Source organism: Dipodomys merriami, unplaced genomic scaffold, assembly GCF_024711535.1.
Source record: "Dipodomys merriami isolate MVZ:Mamm:240054 unplaced genomic scaffold, mDipMer1.0.p SCAF_6, whole genome shotgun sequence".
Taxonomy (NCBI): domain Eukaryota; kingdom Metazoa; phylum Chordata; class Mammalia; order Rodentia; family Heteromyidae; genus Dipodomys; species Dipodomys merriami.
This window is the reverse complement of record NW_027206179.1, coordinates 69,560,479-69,574,686: the sequence shown is the minus strand read 5'-3', so window position 1 is coordinate 69,574,686 and position 14,208 is coordinate 69,560,479. Positions and strand designations below refer to the sequence as shown.

At 39.2% G+C, this 14,208-nt stretch overlaps 1 long non-coding RNA gene and 1 pseudogene across 1 annotated transcript in view; both read right to left on the bottom strand.

Annotated features, from left to right (window-relative positions):
- LOC138813569 (uncharacterized) overlaps positions 1 to 14,208 on the bottom strand; it is a 32,819-nt gene that overhangs the window by 1,823 nt on the left and 16,788 nt on the right. The window lies entirely within an intron of this gene.
- LOC138813568 (lysine--tRNA ligase pseudogene) lies at positions 2,387 to 4,212 on the bottom strand (annotated as a pseudogene).

Genomic DNA, 14,208 nt, shown 5'->3' with positions numbered 1-14,208 from the left:
ACTATTATGTTGTCATGGGTAATATGTCTAAAGCACCTACTCTAGTTTTTAAGTACTGTTGCTCATTAATAGTAACTATTTTATCAAAACACTAAGACATGGACATGATAAATTAAACAGGACTCTAAACATTCACACAGTGAGACCAAGGGAGGATCACAAAGACTCAGTAGCTACGTGCTTATAAAATGATGTTTATTGAAATGAACTCCAAGAAATGGAAACAAGAGGTTTTTTGTTATTTTGCTTTTTGTTTTGTTTTGTTTCTTTTCTCCTTCCTCACTGTTTTTTATTTCTGTAGCTTTTTTTTCTGGTATGTAAATTTATCTGTATGGGGGATGGTAAGGGGAGGCACAGAAATGGTGGGACAAAGGATGAACAAATGCAGAATTGATACTAGACATTATGTTGAAAATGAACTATACATCTTGTGAGAGGAGAGGAGGCTGGGGTGGGGCGGAAATGAGGGAAGAGATAACACTGTTCAAAAAGAAATGTACTCATTCATTACCTGGCTTATGTAACTGTAACCCCTATGTATATCACCTTTACAATATAAATAAATAAATATTCTTAGAAAAAACTAAGAAAAAAATGAAAACTAAAATTCATGCTGAGGATGTAACTCAGTGGAAGAGTGTTTATCTAGCATGTGTGAAGCCTTAGTTTCCATATTCAGCCCTGCAAAACAAAAATAAGTATACTGCTCCAGAACCTAAGCTGGGACATATTACTTGGAGTTGTTGTGGGATTTGAACTTAAGAAGCTTGAAATAGTTACTATGTAAATTTTAAGTAAGCTTAAAGTAGAAGAAGCACTAGACACCATCTCTTTAGATAAGATGGATTCTCCTGTAGTGTGTGGTGTTTGATAATATTTCAATGTTGCTTGTGGATTGTCTCCAGTCTGCTTTGGAGGAGGAAACTGGAGTTCTACAGTGGTTAGTAAAATGAGATACACTGTCTTTTCCTCAGTGAGAACCATCAGGGCACATTCTCAACTACCTCAAAAATACCAAGGGGGTAGCCAATGACTCTCTACCTGCATTGTTGATCAGATTTGGGAGGGGTGGTGCACACTGGACCTTGGGCTTGAAATCAAAGCCTGGGCACTGTCCCTGAAGACCTTTTACCCAAGGCTAGCATTCTACCACTTCAACTCCAACTCCACTTCTGGAGCTTTTTTGGTGGTTACTTGGAGATAAGAGTCTCGTGAACTTTCCTTCTCTGAACCATAATCCTCAGATCTCAGCCTCCGTAGGATTGCAGGCATGAGCTATCAATATCTGGCTGGTCAGTATTACTTTATAGCCCTGTTACATTGAAACATTCAATAAGTACTTACTGATTAATTAGATGATTTTGATTTCTCTTTTCTAGCAAAAATATTTCTGTGTCTACCATTCCAAGCCTGATCTTTTAAGGATTTGTGCTATTATTCCAAGGGCTCAGAATATATCAATGGAAAGGTCAAGCATGCAAAGATTCCACTTTCTGAGTTAACATTCTAGCTAAGGAGAGAAGAATTATATGCAAATAAAACACCAAACATGATGAACAAAAAGTTTTGGGGTTTTTCTTTTGGCCAGTTTTGGGGCTTGAACTCAGAGCCTGTGCACTGCCCTGAGTCTCTCTTTCTCAAGGCTTGCACTCTACCACTTAAACCACAGCACCACTTCCAGTTTTTTCTGTTTATGCGGTACTGAGGGATTGAACCCAGGGCTTAATGCATGCTAGGCAAGCATTCTACCACTCAGCCACATCCCTGCCCCCCGCAAAAAGTTTTATGTTATGCCTGCATAACTTTTTCCTGGATACAGGAAAAAGAGGAATGTAGAATTGGTGAGGGAATCTAAGTCCCAGTCTGGAGAAAGGTGAGGTTCATAGAAGTTTGTAAAAAGTACTTAACATATGTTTGTTTTGTGTTGTGTGTGCCAGTACTGAGCCTTGAAGTCAGGGTGTGGGCGACTGTCCCTTAGTTTTGTTTTTTGTTTTTTTTTTTTTAACTCTTTTCAAAGCTGGTGCTCTACCACTTCAGCTGTAGTTCCATTTCTGGCGTTGGGTGGTTAATTGGAGATAATAGTCTTACTACAGACTTTCTGGAGCTGCCTTTGAACCACTATCCTCAGATCTCAGCCTCTTGAGTACCTGGATTACAGGCATGAGCCACCAACACCCAGCCATATGTTGTTTATTTAAATATTTTTTGTAAAGAGATAAGTAGTTTATTTGTTAACAAGGAGTAAAAAGGACTTTGTAATTCCTTTTCTCTCTTCTGGTGGCTGAAACAGAATTGTGGTCGGACGGATGGTGACATACAAGAATTCCCTCACAGATTTTATTTTTTGTAGACAGGCAAAATTGCATGTTATACGACTTATTCTTTTCTAGACAGAAGTGCCAACTGTTGAGCTTTCCAGTGCGTCAGTGGCTGCTACAGTTCCCTCTTGTCTTCAGGTTTCATGGTACTTCCTTGATATTCTTGGAGTCTGTGGGGAACACGGTGAGGTGGTCCAGGCCTATGCCCCAGCCAGAAGCTGGGGGCAGCCCATACTCCAGGGCAGTACAGAAGTTTTCATCTAGAACATGGCTTCATCGTCACTAGTGGCTTTGCCTTAACCTGTTCTTCAAACAGCTGCCGCTGCCACATGGGATCATTCAGCTCCATGGAGGCATTGAACATTTCCTTCTTCATGACAAACATCTCAAAGTATTCAGTCAGATCCTCTTTGGAGTGGTGCCATTTAGCCAAAGGGCTCATTATCTGCAGGTAATCAATGATGAACGAAGGATTGATGCATGTTACTTCCAGGAACTCTCCCACAAGCTTGTTGAGAAGTCGAGCAGTTGTCCAAGATGGAGGGCATTCAACAGCTTTGGCCACACAGATATCATCACGAATTCTGCAAGTTTCTTCAGTTTCAAACAGGCTAGTCTCAGGTAGTTTCACTCTGAGGGCTTTCTCAAGCTCTTCCACCATGCTGATTCTCCAGAAGGTTGGGGTGATGTCAATCTCAAAGGCTTGGCCCTCTGGGCCATCGGAATGGTAGGAAACCTTGTATCTGCCTTTAATGTTTCTAACCATTCCTGAAATCATCTTCTTAGTGATTTCCATGAGATCATGATAATCTGCATATACCATGTAAAACTCACAGGTGGTAAACTCAGGATTGTGAGTCAAATCAATGCCTTTGTTCCAAAACTGATGTCCAAGTTCATAAACCCAGTCAATGCCACCAACCATTAGCATCTTATGGTAGAGTTCTGGAGCAATTCTCATGTACAAGTTCATATTCAGCTCATTGTGATAACTGATGAAAGGTTTGGCCCAGCTCCCCTTGGGATGATGTTCATCAGAGGAGTTTCGATCTCTAGGAATCCCAGCTCATCCAAGAAACTTCTGATATACAATATATTTCTGCCTCACAAAGTCATTCAGGATCAAGTCCAAGTATCTCTGACAATATCTTGTTTCCTTGTCTTTGAGGCCAAAGTGTAGATGAGGTAACATATGCAGACAGGGAGACAAGAGCATGATTTCATAGGGAATGATGCTCAGTTCACCTTTCTTGGTTTTCCCAGGATTCCCCTGAACTTCAATTATGTGTCCTCGATGCAGTTTATTATTGATGCCAATAAATTCTTCCTCTGATTAATATGCCATGACTTGTAACTTGACTCGCTCTCCTAGAAGGTCATAGAAGATGAGTTTTCTCCCAGAAGCTCTTTCGGCATGGATTCTACCTGCCACCTTTAAGGTAATGTCAGTCAGGTGGTCCCCGGGCTACAGGTGATGGTATTCTTGGATGAAAGGGGTAAGAGAGATGTCTACATGGAACTTGTGTGGTTACAGGCCCTCCCCACTGACCTTCAGCTGGTGGGCTGCTTGACTGCGGATCTTGTAGTATTGGTTTGGGTCCAGGCTCTACTTCTTGGTACCCACAGCATCGTCTGTGGTGTGGTTGGTGGCTGCCGCAGTGGCCTGACTGGGCTGTTTCTCATTGAGCTCCTTCTGCTTGGCTTCTTCCTCTGTCACTTTTTTCTCAGCTTTCAGGCCTCTCTTTGGCTCACTTCTTTTATCAGAAAGTGGCTTGTCCTCGTGCAGCATTGTGAAAGGAGCACGTTGGCCCAGTCGAAGGTCTCTCTGACCCCACTCTGCCCAGGTTTGGCACAGGGACCCCCTAACAAGCCCAATAGCAGCTTGCATGAACATGGCAGAATACCTTGGAATTAATTACCACCACCACTTCTTGCTCAGTTTCAACTCGCCTCCCACTTTCATGTCTGCCTCCTGCAGAGTGGCCATCTTCCCCCGGAACCTGATCCAAAAGTCATGGTGTTTGAGCTAATATTTATAGAAGACCTGAAGAAAAGCTCCCTAACGCAGCATGAGGGACAAGATTTAGAGGAGGCAATAGAGGTTCAGACTCATGTGGAAGAACAAGTAAGGGTGTAGGAGCCATCTGGAGATGAGGCAGCCCGGGTAGGGTGGGCAGGAAGGGTAGCATGCTGAGTGTGGAGATGTGAATTTGATTGGGGGACGGAGGGAGGATGATGCAGATTTCCAGATGGGCCATACTAGAAACTAACCACCAGCACTGGCAAGGGGACTTGGAGACAATGACCAGTATCTTAGCCTTTGGCTATAATGAAGTAGATTTTATCAGGCTAGCCATTGGCTTGGAATTCTCTAAGAAGCTGATTAAACTAAAACAATCATCACAATCACTGTCTGAAGACGTTGTGGAACCTATGAGCTACCTAAACTTGAGTGGCCCAACTACATTGGGGTGAAAGTTCTCCCTCAACACTTTTCTGGGCCCTTGCCAACTTCTGAGGGGAGTGGGGGATGGGTCAGACAAAAGTAACAGCAGACATCTGCCATCCCAAGTTGGCTTTCGGGGAAGGCAATCCCCAAGGCAATCTGACATTTCCATTTCCACCTCCTGAGGTAGAGGGGAGGGAGGGAGGGGGCTGGTAAGGGTGAGAGGCCAAAAGTCAAGTGAACTACAGGCAAATACTCAAACAAATCACCTCTTGTCACTGGGCCTACAAACACTGGTAATTAGGGTAGGATGAAGGGATAGAAGCTGCATATGTTAGGAGATTTCATGTTAAAACTCGAGTAGTACTTCCTAGGAGAATGGAAAATTAAAGATTATTCTTTGCTAAAACAGAAATTCATGTCCATCTTGGAATGGAACAATTTGATCTATCCATAGTCTAATGATTTTGATTTTCCATGTAGAAAGAACTCTTAGATGAAGATATTATCAATTTTTCAAATTTCTATAATACCTGACACCCAATACCTTCCATTCAGAAATTTATTACCAACCTGTTAACAGACAAAACCAAGAGAAACCTAAAACCAAAAGAAAGAATAAAAATTAGCAACTGTTCCACATGTGACAGTTATTAGGTGTCATAGGTAAAAAGCTGTGAAGTGATAGTTATAGATTATTAGATTCAAATGAATAGTGAAGTGGAAGATTTCACCAGAAAATAGGAATTTGTTAAACAGAATAAAATGGAAATTCCAGAACCATAAATACTGGAAATCAGAAATTCAATAACAAACAGCAAATCAAACATAATAAAATTTCAGCAGCAAAATACTCACCTGAAATACTGGAAGACATATTAACAAGAAAAGAATGCCAGGCACTGGTGACTCATGCAGGTAAGCCTAGCCACTCAAAAGGTTGAGATCTGAGGATCAAAGTTCAAAGCTAGCCCAAGAAAGTCTGTGAGATTCTTACCTCCAATGATCCACCAAAAAGCTGGAAGTAGAGCCATGGCTCAAGAGGTAGAACACTAGCTTTGAGCAAAAAAAGCTCAGGGATAGAGCCCCAATTCAAACCCTGGGATTGGCACAAAAATTTTTTTTTTAAAAAAACAAGAAGAGAAAACAGTATGGAAAGTAAAGGAAATTTTAAAAGATCTAAAAAGTGTATAATTGGAGTTCAAGATAGAAAAGAGAGGTATAGACCAGACACAATATTTGCAAAGTACTTGTGTAGCAGTTTCAAAACCAACAAAAGGTCCAAGTAAAAGATTAAAGAAAAACTATGAACCACTAGCAAATTAAATTAAAAAAAATCAAAACAAAACACCCACATCTGGACACTGAGCCACAAAGCTGAAATTGAAGAAAAATATAAAAGAAAAAAAGACAATGTGGAAACACTCAAAGGAAAATAGACACATTACCTTACAAAGAGCAGAAACAGGACTGTGAGGACTGAATTCTCAACTGAAATTATCCAAACCCATAGAAAATGGAATAACACATTTAACATACTGAAAGAAAAGACTTTACAATCCATAATCCTTTGAGTGAAAGCAATCCTTTGAAAAGACAACCAATACAGATAAACAGAAACAGGAGAAATTTGGCAGCAAAACAGTCAGTGAAAGAAATATTCAGAGTTCCTCCTGCAAGAAGCAAATAATATAGGCACAAAGGCTCAGCAAGAAGACATGAATGCAGAATATATGAGGGAATCTGAAGAACTAATTTTCTATATTACAATAACAATGTTATATGCTTACATTAAATATGCTTGAAAATGCAGGTAGAATTAATTATGCTATGCTTTTCATGCTAAACATAGAATAGGGTTTGTAGATGCAATCTTTTCATTGATGAAAAGGAGTGACCAAAAAAAAATTTTATTTAGAGTAGCACTAATCAGCCAGGAATTGTGTTGAAATCTCTAGTATAATAGTAACAAAAGGAAATATCTCAAAGAAATGGAGACGTCAAATAGAATTAAAATAAAATTACAAATATTTGATCGAAGTGTAGTCCAATATTAGAAAATATATTAATTTAGCCTGTTAATTTACCCAATAACATTTATAAGCTTTAATACAAACAACCTGAAAAGCACTGGACAAAGCCATGAACCAGTGGCTCCCATAATCCTAGCAACTCAGGAAGCTGAGATCTGAAGATCGGGGTTCAAATCCAGCCTGGGCAGAAAAGTCTGTGAGACTCTTATCACCAATAAACTACTCAGCAACAGCCAGAAGTGGTGCTGTGGCTCAAATGGTAGAACACTACCTTTGAGCACAGACACTCAGGGACAGCACCCAGACCCTGAGTTCAAGTTCATGACTGACCAAAAAAAACTGCTTTTTGTCCAGTGTTTTTTGTTTTTTATTTTTTAGGTTTTTCATTGTTAGTCATGGGGCTTGAACTCGGAGCCTGGGTGCTGTCCCTGGGACTTTTCTACTCAGGGCTAACACTCTACCACTTTGAGACATATAGCTCTACTTCCGGTTTTCTGGTGGTTAATTGGAAATAAGAGTATCACTGACTTTCCTCAGATTGCAGCCTCCTGAGTAGCTAGGATTAAAGGCCTGAACCCATCAGAGTCTGGCTTGTTATTCATTTTGTTTGTTTGTTTATTGTGCCAGTCCTCAGACTTGAACTTAGGACCTGGGCACTGTCCTAGAGCTGTTTTGCTCAAGGATAGTGTTCTACCACTTGAATTACAGCTTCATTTCTGGCTTTTTCGTGGTTAACTGGAGATTAGAATCTAATGAATTTTCCTACCCAAATTGGTTTTGAACTCTGATCCTCATATCTCAGCCTCCTGCTAGGATTACAGGTATGAGTGCTTGGCTTAACCTAGAGTTTTACAAAATAAACTCAAATAAACCAGGCACTGGTGGCTCATGCCTATAATCCTAGCTATTCAGAGGCTGAGATTTGAGGATCACAGCTTGAAGCCAGCCTGGCAGGAAGTCCAAAAGATTCTCCAAAAAGCTGAAAGTGGAGCTGGAATTCAAGCGATAGAGCACTAGACTAGCCTTGAGCCAAAAAGCTCAGGGGCAGGGCTCAGGCCCCAAGTTCAAGACCCAGATCCAGCACACACACACACACACACACACACACACACACACACACACACACACACACACACACGGTAGGGGATGCAAACTAAGTTACAGCCAGATGCTGTAACTTAGAATGAAGCATCTGATAATATAGTATAGGCATGCTGTGACCAAGGCAAGTGCTTTCATATATTGCTGATTGGGTTGTAAATCGATGGGCCCATAATAAAAGGCAATTTTCTATCTACTGAACTTATAAATGTGTGTCTACTACATGTCACTTCTGGTAGTTTCTTACAACTAACTATATGACCTACATGTGTTATTGTGTACATACAAGATTCTTTAATAGGAAAGAGAAATCAAAGTACCCTGAATTACAAAGTAACAAATAGGTATAGACAAGTCCATCAAGCCTGCCATCATTTTTACAAGAGGAAGGCAGAGGACACCTTGAGAAGGTCTACACACTTTTTCTTTCTATTTGTATAAACATTTCAGGGGAAATTCCCATCATCAGATCAAATGTGGGCATTCAGTGCCAGGCACCAATGGCTCACACCTATGATCCTAGCTACTTGGTAGGTTGACATGTGCGGGTCCTGAAAGCCAAACCAGGCAGGCAAACTCTTATCTCCAATCAATAGCAAAATGATGTAAGTGGAAGTGTGTCTCAAGTGGTAGAATTGCAGTCTTGAATGGAAAAAGCCAAGCAATAGCTCAAGGCCCTGAGTTTAAGTTCCATCACACACACACACACACACACACACACACACACACACACACACACACACACACACACACACGCAGAACACACTCAGATAAGTCAGATAAATAATAATTTTTTGAATTGACTTTTTAGCATCTGTATATCCCATAGAACAATTTGGAATTTAGTTCTACTAAACGTGCACTGATTGTTTATTTGAAATTTAAACTTCATCAGGAGTCCTTAAGCCTTTATCTGGTAACTGTGGCAATGGTGGGAGGGTTAGCTGTGAGCATGGAAAGAATGGATGGTTCATGGCAAACAAGCAGGGGTCTGGACAACGCCTTTTTCCTCTATGTATTTTATATTTTGATTTTAAATTATGTAACTTCATTACCTGTTAGTATAGAAGTGGACTAATACCTATCATGTACTATGAATCAAGATTTCTCTTTTATGTTATTTATGGTGAAACCAGGCTTCATCTATCACTTTATAATTTGAAAACATAAATGTCCATAATTTGGTGCAAGCTATAAAGACATTCTGTGAATTCTGTTTTTAAAGTGCTCAAACTCCTCTTGGGCTTCTCCCAATTCCTCCTTTTATAGTGGAATAAATAAAAAAAACTTGCATAAGAGGGTGTACAGAAAAAAATCAAGGTGTCAAAAAGCATTATGCTTGAGAAGGCCAGCTCAGCCAGGTTTTAGAAATCTCAAATCTTTTCAGTCTTTTGACATCTTCTCGGATAACTCAGATGTCTAGTCAGACATCTTGCTGTAGCAAACACCAGGTGGAAAAAAAAAATCAAAGGGCAGTGTGACAGGGGACTTGTTAATGTGACAAGCCTCTGGTCAGCACCTGGTGTGTGCACACACACACATACACACACACACACACACATATTCATGCATGTGCACATGAGCCAAGGTACCAAAGTAATTCAAGATTTTCTTGATGATTAAAAACATCTTTCTTATTTTGAGGGGATGGGTGGGGTTGGGAGAGATGAGAAGAATTATGAAAGGGGTGACTTTGATTGAGATGCATTGTAGTTGTAATCTGACATGTTGCATTGAAACCCCTCTGTATAGCTACTTAGAGATAAAAAATAAAAAATTCAAAACCCTCTATATTGATGTAATAAACACAATTTAAGTGATATGGTGATTTATATTTTTTAAAGTCCTGAGTAATTCTGATTAGCTATGGTCTCTCTTCTTCATTATGAAATGAAGAACAACATGAATAGCAACACTGTTATTTATTTCAAAATTTACTTTGTTTTAAATAGAAAGGACAACAAAGGTATTCTTCCAGCTCCTTGGCCAGTAAATTTATAGATGGCATCAATTAACTTTCATCTGTGTGTGTGTGTGTGCGTGCGTGCACACGCTCATGCTGATGCTTGGGCTTGAGCTGAGGTCCTAGATGCTGTCCTTGATCTTTTTGTTCTACCACTTGAGCCACTCCTCCACTTCTGGACTTTTGCTAGTTAATTAGAGATAAGAATCTCACAGACATTTTTGTCCTAGACTGGCTTCAAACTGTGATACTCAGTTCTCAGTCTCCTATGATCCTAGGATTAGGGATATGAATCCTAGCTTTATTTTTCATTTTAAGTAATATTTTTAAGCCTCTATGGTACCAAAGTAGACCCACAGGCCTTAGACTTGCTAAGCAAGTGTTCTTCCATGAGCTACATTCTCAGACATTATTTTTTTCTTTTAGTATTATTAAGTGGCTTCTTTCAGAGGTTTGTGTAATATGAATCAGCAGAGATATTTTAAGTAGAGAATGATTTCTGAAGGAGATATTATTGCTTGAAAAATCACAGGACAATCAAGACACTGTCATGTGGAAAGTAGAGTTTCTAAAAATGTCGTCAGCCATAGTCCTAACCAGCTAATCTGCTGAGAGATTCTCACCCTCCACAGAGTTATTTTGTTAATTACTTAATTTATTTTGCAAATGATCAAATGCAACAATTTAAGCTGTTAGATTAACCTAACGGCTCTTATGAGACTCTCTTTTGTGGTTGTTTTTGTTTTTTATTTCTTTGTGCTAGTTCTGAGGTTTGGACTCAGGGCTTAGGCTCTGTTCCTAAGAGTTTTTTTTGCTTATACTGGCACTCTACCACTTGAACCACACCTCCACTTCCAGCTTTTTGGTGGTTAATTGGAGATAAAAGTCTCACTGACTTTCCTATACTAGCTGGTTTTAAACTGAGATCCTTAGATCTCAGCCTCCTGAGTAGCTAGGATTACAAGCATGAGCCACCAGAGCCTGGCTTCATCTGTTTTACAGAGATAGAAAGCAGCTATTAAATCACAGTCTAACTTGAAAACACATACAAATTTTTCCTAATCAATACAATCACAGCACAAGAATGTAACTTTAAATAAAGGTAGTTATTCACAGGAAAATCTCTTAAGCTTATAATTTTCTTTTCTTATGAATATTTTCACTTTTTGTCTTTGGTTAGAATTTCAGCTGAAATAAAGACAAAAGACAAGTTACCTTCCTGTTGCAACTGTTGTAATTTAAAGTAAAAATCCAAATAATCATACAATTAGATGCTCTATAATAAAACACAAATCTATGTTCTATACTAAAACAAATCTTAGTTTAGCATTCAGTTGCTTTGTGTGTGTATTTTCTCTTTTTTTTCTTCTGTCTGAGTTTATAATCAAAACAGTACTGATCTTTCTTAAAATTTTACCATCTCCATCTTGATGGTATTTGCAGTGCTCCAAATGAGAACCATATGCGCTTCCCAAACCTATTTAACACTGGTAGCCAGATGTTTGAACAAATGATAAGGGACAGCTTTACCACCTCCTCCCAACAGTGAAGCAGAAGTCTGGCCATTTATTGGCTCTCACAGTCTGCCTTCATCTCTGCCAGCAAGGACAAAAAAGAAATCTCTCTTGCTAATAATGTGACTAAGACTCATTGTGTTCAGTAATGATCAATGATGTCAAATATTCGGAGAGATGAAAACAAATACCTTCATAACATTTACAAGACAAAGATGGGTTGTAAAAATCTCACCTCTTCACCCTGTGATTGCCGGTTCACACCTATAATCCTAGCTACTCAGTAGCTGAATCTGAGGATCATGGTTCAAAGCCAGACCAGGAAAGACCCTGAGACTTTGATCTCCAATTAACCACCAAAAGGCCAGAAGCTGAACTGTGGTTCAAGTGATAGAGTGCTAGCCTTGAGAAGGGAAAAAAAAAAAAAAAACAACTCAGGGACAGCACCAGGCCGAGTTTAAGCCCCTGCACCAAAACAAAATAAACAGAAAGTAGAGCTATGGTTCAAGTGGTAGAGAGCTAGCTTTGAGCAAAAAAACTCAGGGACAATTATTTAGCACAGAGTTCAAGCCCAGGAGCAGTACCAAAAAATAAAAGAAAAATTATGCTTTCAGAGCCATGCAAACAGATAAAACAGATAAGACACTGTCTTTTTTATTTTGTTTTGTTTTGGTGGTGGTGGGGCTTGAACTCTGGGCCTGAGCGCTGTCCCTCAGATCTTCAGGTTAGAGCTAGCGCTCTACCACTTGAGCTACAGCACCACTTTTGGTTTTCTAGTGGTTTATTGGAGATAAGGGTTTCACAGACTTTCCTTCCCCAGCCTGGCTTTGAACTGCAATCCTCAGATCTCAGCCTCCTGAGTAGCTGCGATTACATGCGTGAGCCACAGGCACCCAGCTAAGACATTGTCTTTTAGGGCAAAAGATTAACTAACCAACTAAGTATGTTAATAACTAACCCAACATATAACTATCCCTATTCCTTTCCCACATTAAGGACTGCGTTTGCTTGCAAGCACTACTGTTACTAATCACTAATTATTGCTTTCTGGAAAAATCCATGTATTCAATGCTTATTTTGTAAAAAGCAAAGAAACTAGTAAACTTGATGCATAATATGCTTTTGTATATGTGTGTGTGGGTCCTGGGGCTTATCCTTGAGCTTCTTTTTGCTCAAGGCTAGTGGTCTACCACTTGAACCACAGCTTCACTTCCAGAATATTCTGTGTAGTTTATTAGAGATACAAGTCTCATCAACTTTTCTGCTCAGGCTGGCTTCGAACCAAGATCCTCAGATCTCAGCCTCCTGAGTAGCTAGGATTATGAGCCATCAGCACTAGCTATATATACCCTTTTAAGTAGCCTTGTGTAAGTCAGTTATTTGCAATAATTTCAGGAACTAATGTGCAACCAAAATATTGATCTATGCAAATAAGGAAAAGGGTAAGACCTTATAATTAAACAGGATATTACAATATCCTACTTAATCTAATTTTAAAAAATAACTTTAGATGAGAGCAGGTATAGTTTTACACTCTTGCAATCCCAGTACTTCAAAAGGCTGGAATAAAAAACAAGAGCCTATCTCAAAAAAAAAAAACCAATAACAATAGCAACAGAAATTTTTTAATGACTACTGATTCTCAAAGGAAGAACAATAATATAATTATTAAAGATAATCATTTGTGATGTGGTGTAACATTATAAAGATGGCTTGTGGCAAGCTAAAATTTCACTTGAAGCATGAAATTATCAAAAACCATACAAAGATTCAAGAAACTAATAAGATAGAATGCTAAAAAATATCCAAACAGAAGAAAAGTGTCAGAAATAGAGAATAAAGAATAATGGTGTCAGCCAGGTGCTGGTGGCTCACGCCTGTAATCCTAGCTACTCAGGAGGCTGAGATCTGAGGATCGCGGTTCAAAGCCAACCCGGGCAGGAGAGACCGTGAGACTCCTATCTCCAATAAACCACCAGAAAACCGGAAGAGGTGCTATAGCTCAAGTGGTAGAGCGCTCGCCTTGAGCTAAAGAGCTGAGGGACAGCGCCCAGGCCCAGAGTTCAAGCCCCATGACCGACCAAAAAAAAAAAAAGAATAATAGGAAACAAATGAAAATATGTTAAATTTAAACCTTAACCATACTGGTAAATATATTAAACATACATAGCCAAACATTGTGATTAGAAAACAGAGATTTCTAGATGCAGGTAGTTCAAACCTGTAATCCTAGCTTCTCAGGAGGTTGAGATCTGAGAATAACAGTTTGAAGTCAGCTCAGACAGGAAAGACCATGAGACTCTTATGTCCAATAAACTACCAAAAGGCCAGAAATAGAGCTGTGGCTCAAGTGATAGAACATGAGCCTTGAGCAAAAGAAGCTCAAGGACAATGCCCAAACCTTGAGTTCAAGTCTCAGGACTAGTACACACATACACACATACACACAAATACACATAAACACACATGTGGAAATCGTTTAACTGGATACCTAGCAAGCTCTGAGTATATACTCTATAAGAATATTTCAAATGCTAAGGACTAAAAAATGCTGAAAGCTAGATCACACAAACACTAATCAAAAGCATTTTGGTGTGGCTGAACAATTAACATAAAAGGTAAATAGTAAAACAGGAAATATTACTAAGAATGAGTAAGTTTATAAGATTAAATAAGTCTATTTGTAAAGGCAGAATAAATGTGGAGCTAAAACTGGAGTCACACTTAAAGAAAAGATGATCAAACACAAAATTTGTATACACACAAGTTGATTTTCATGTATTTCATGTATTTCTTTTGAAGTTATGAAAACATTAAGTAGAAAATCACTGTC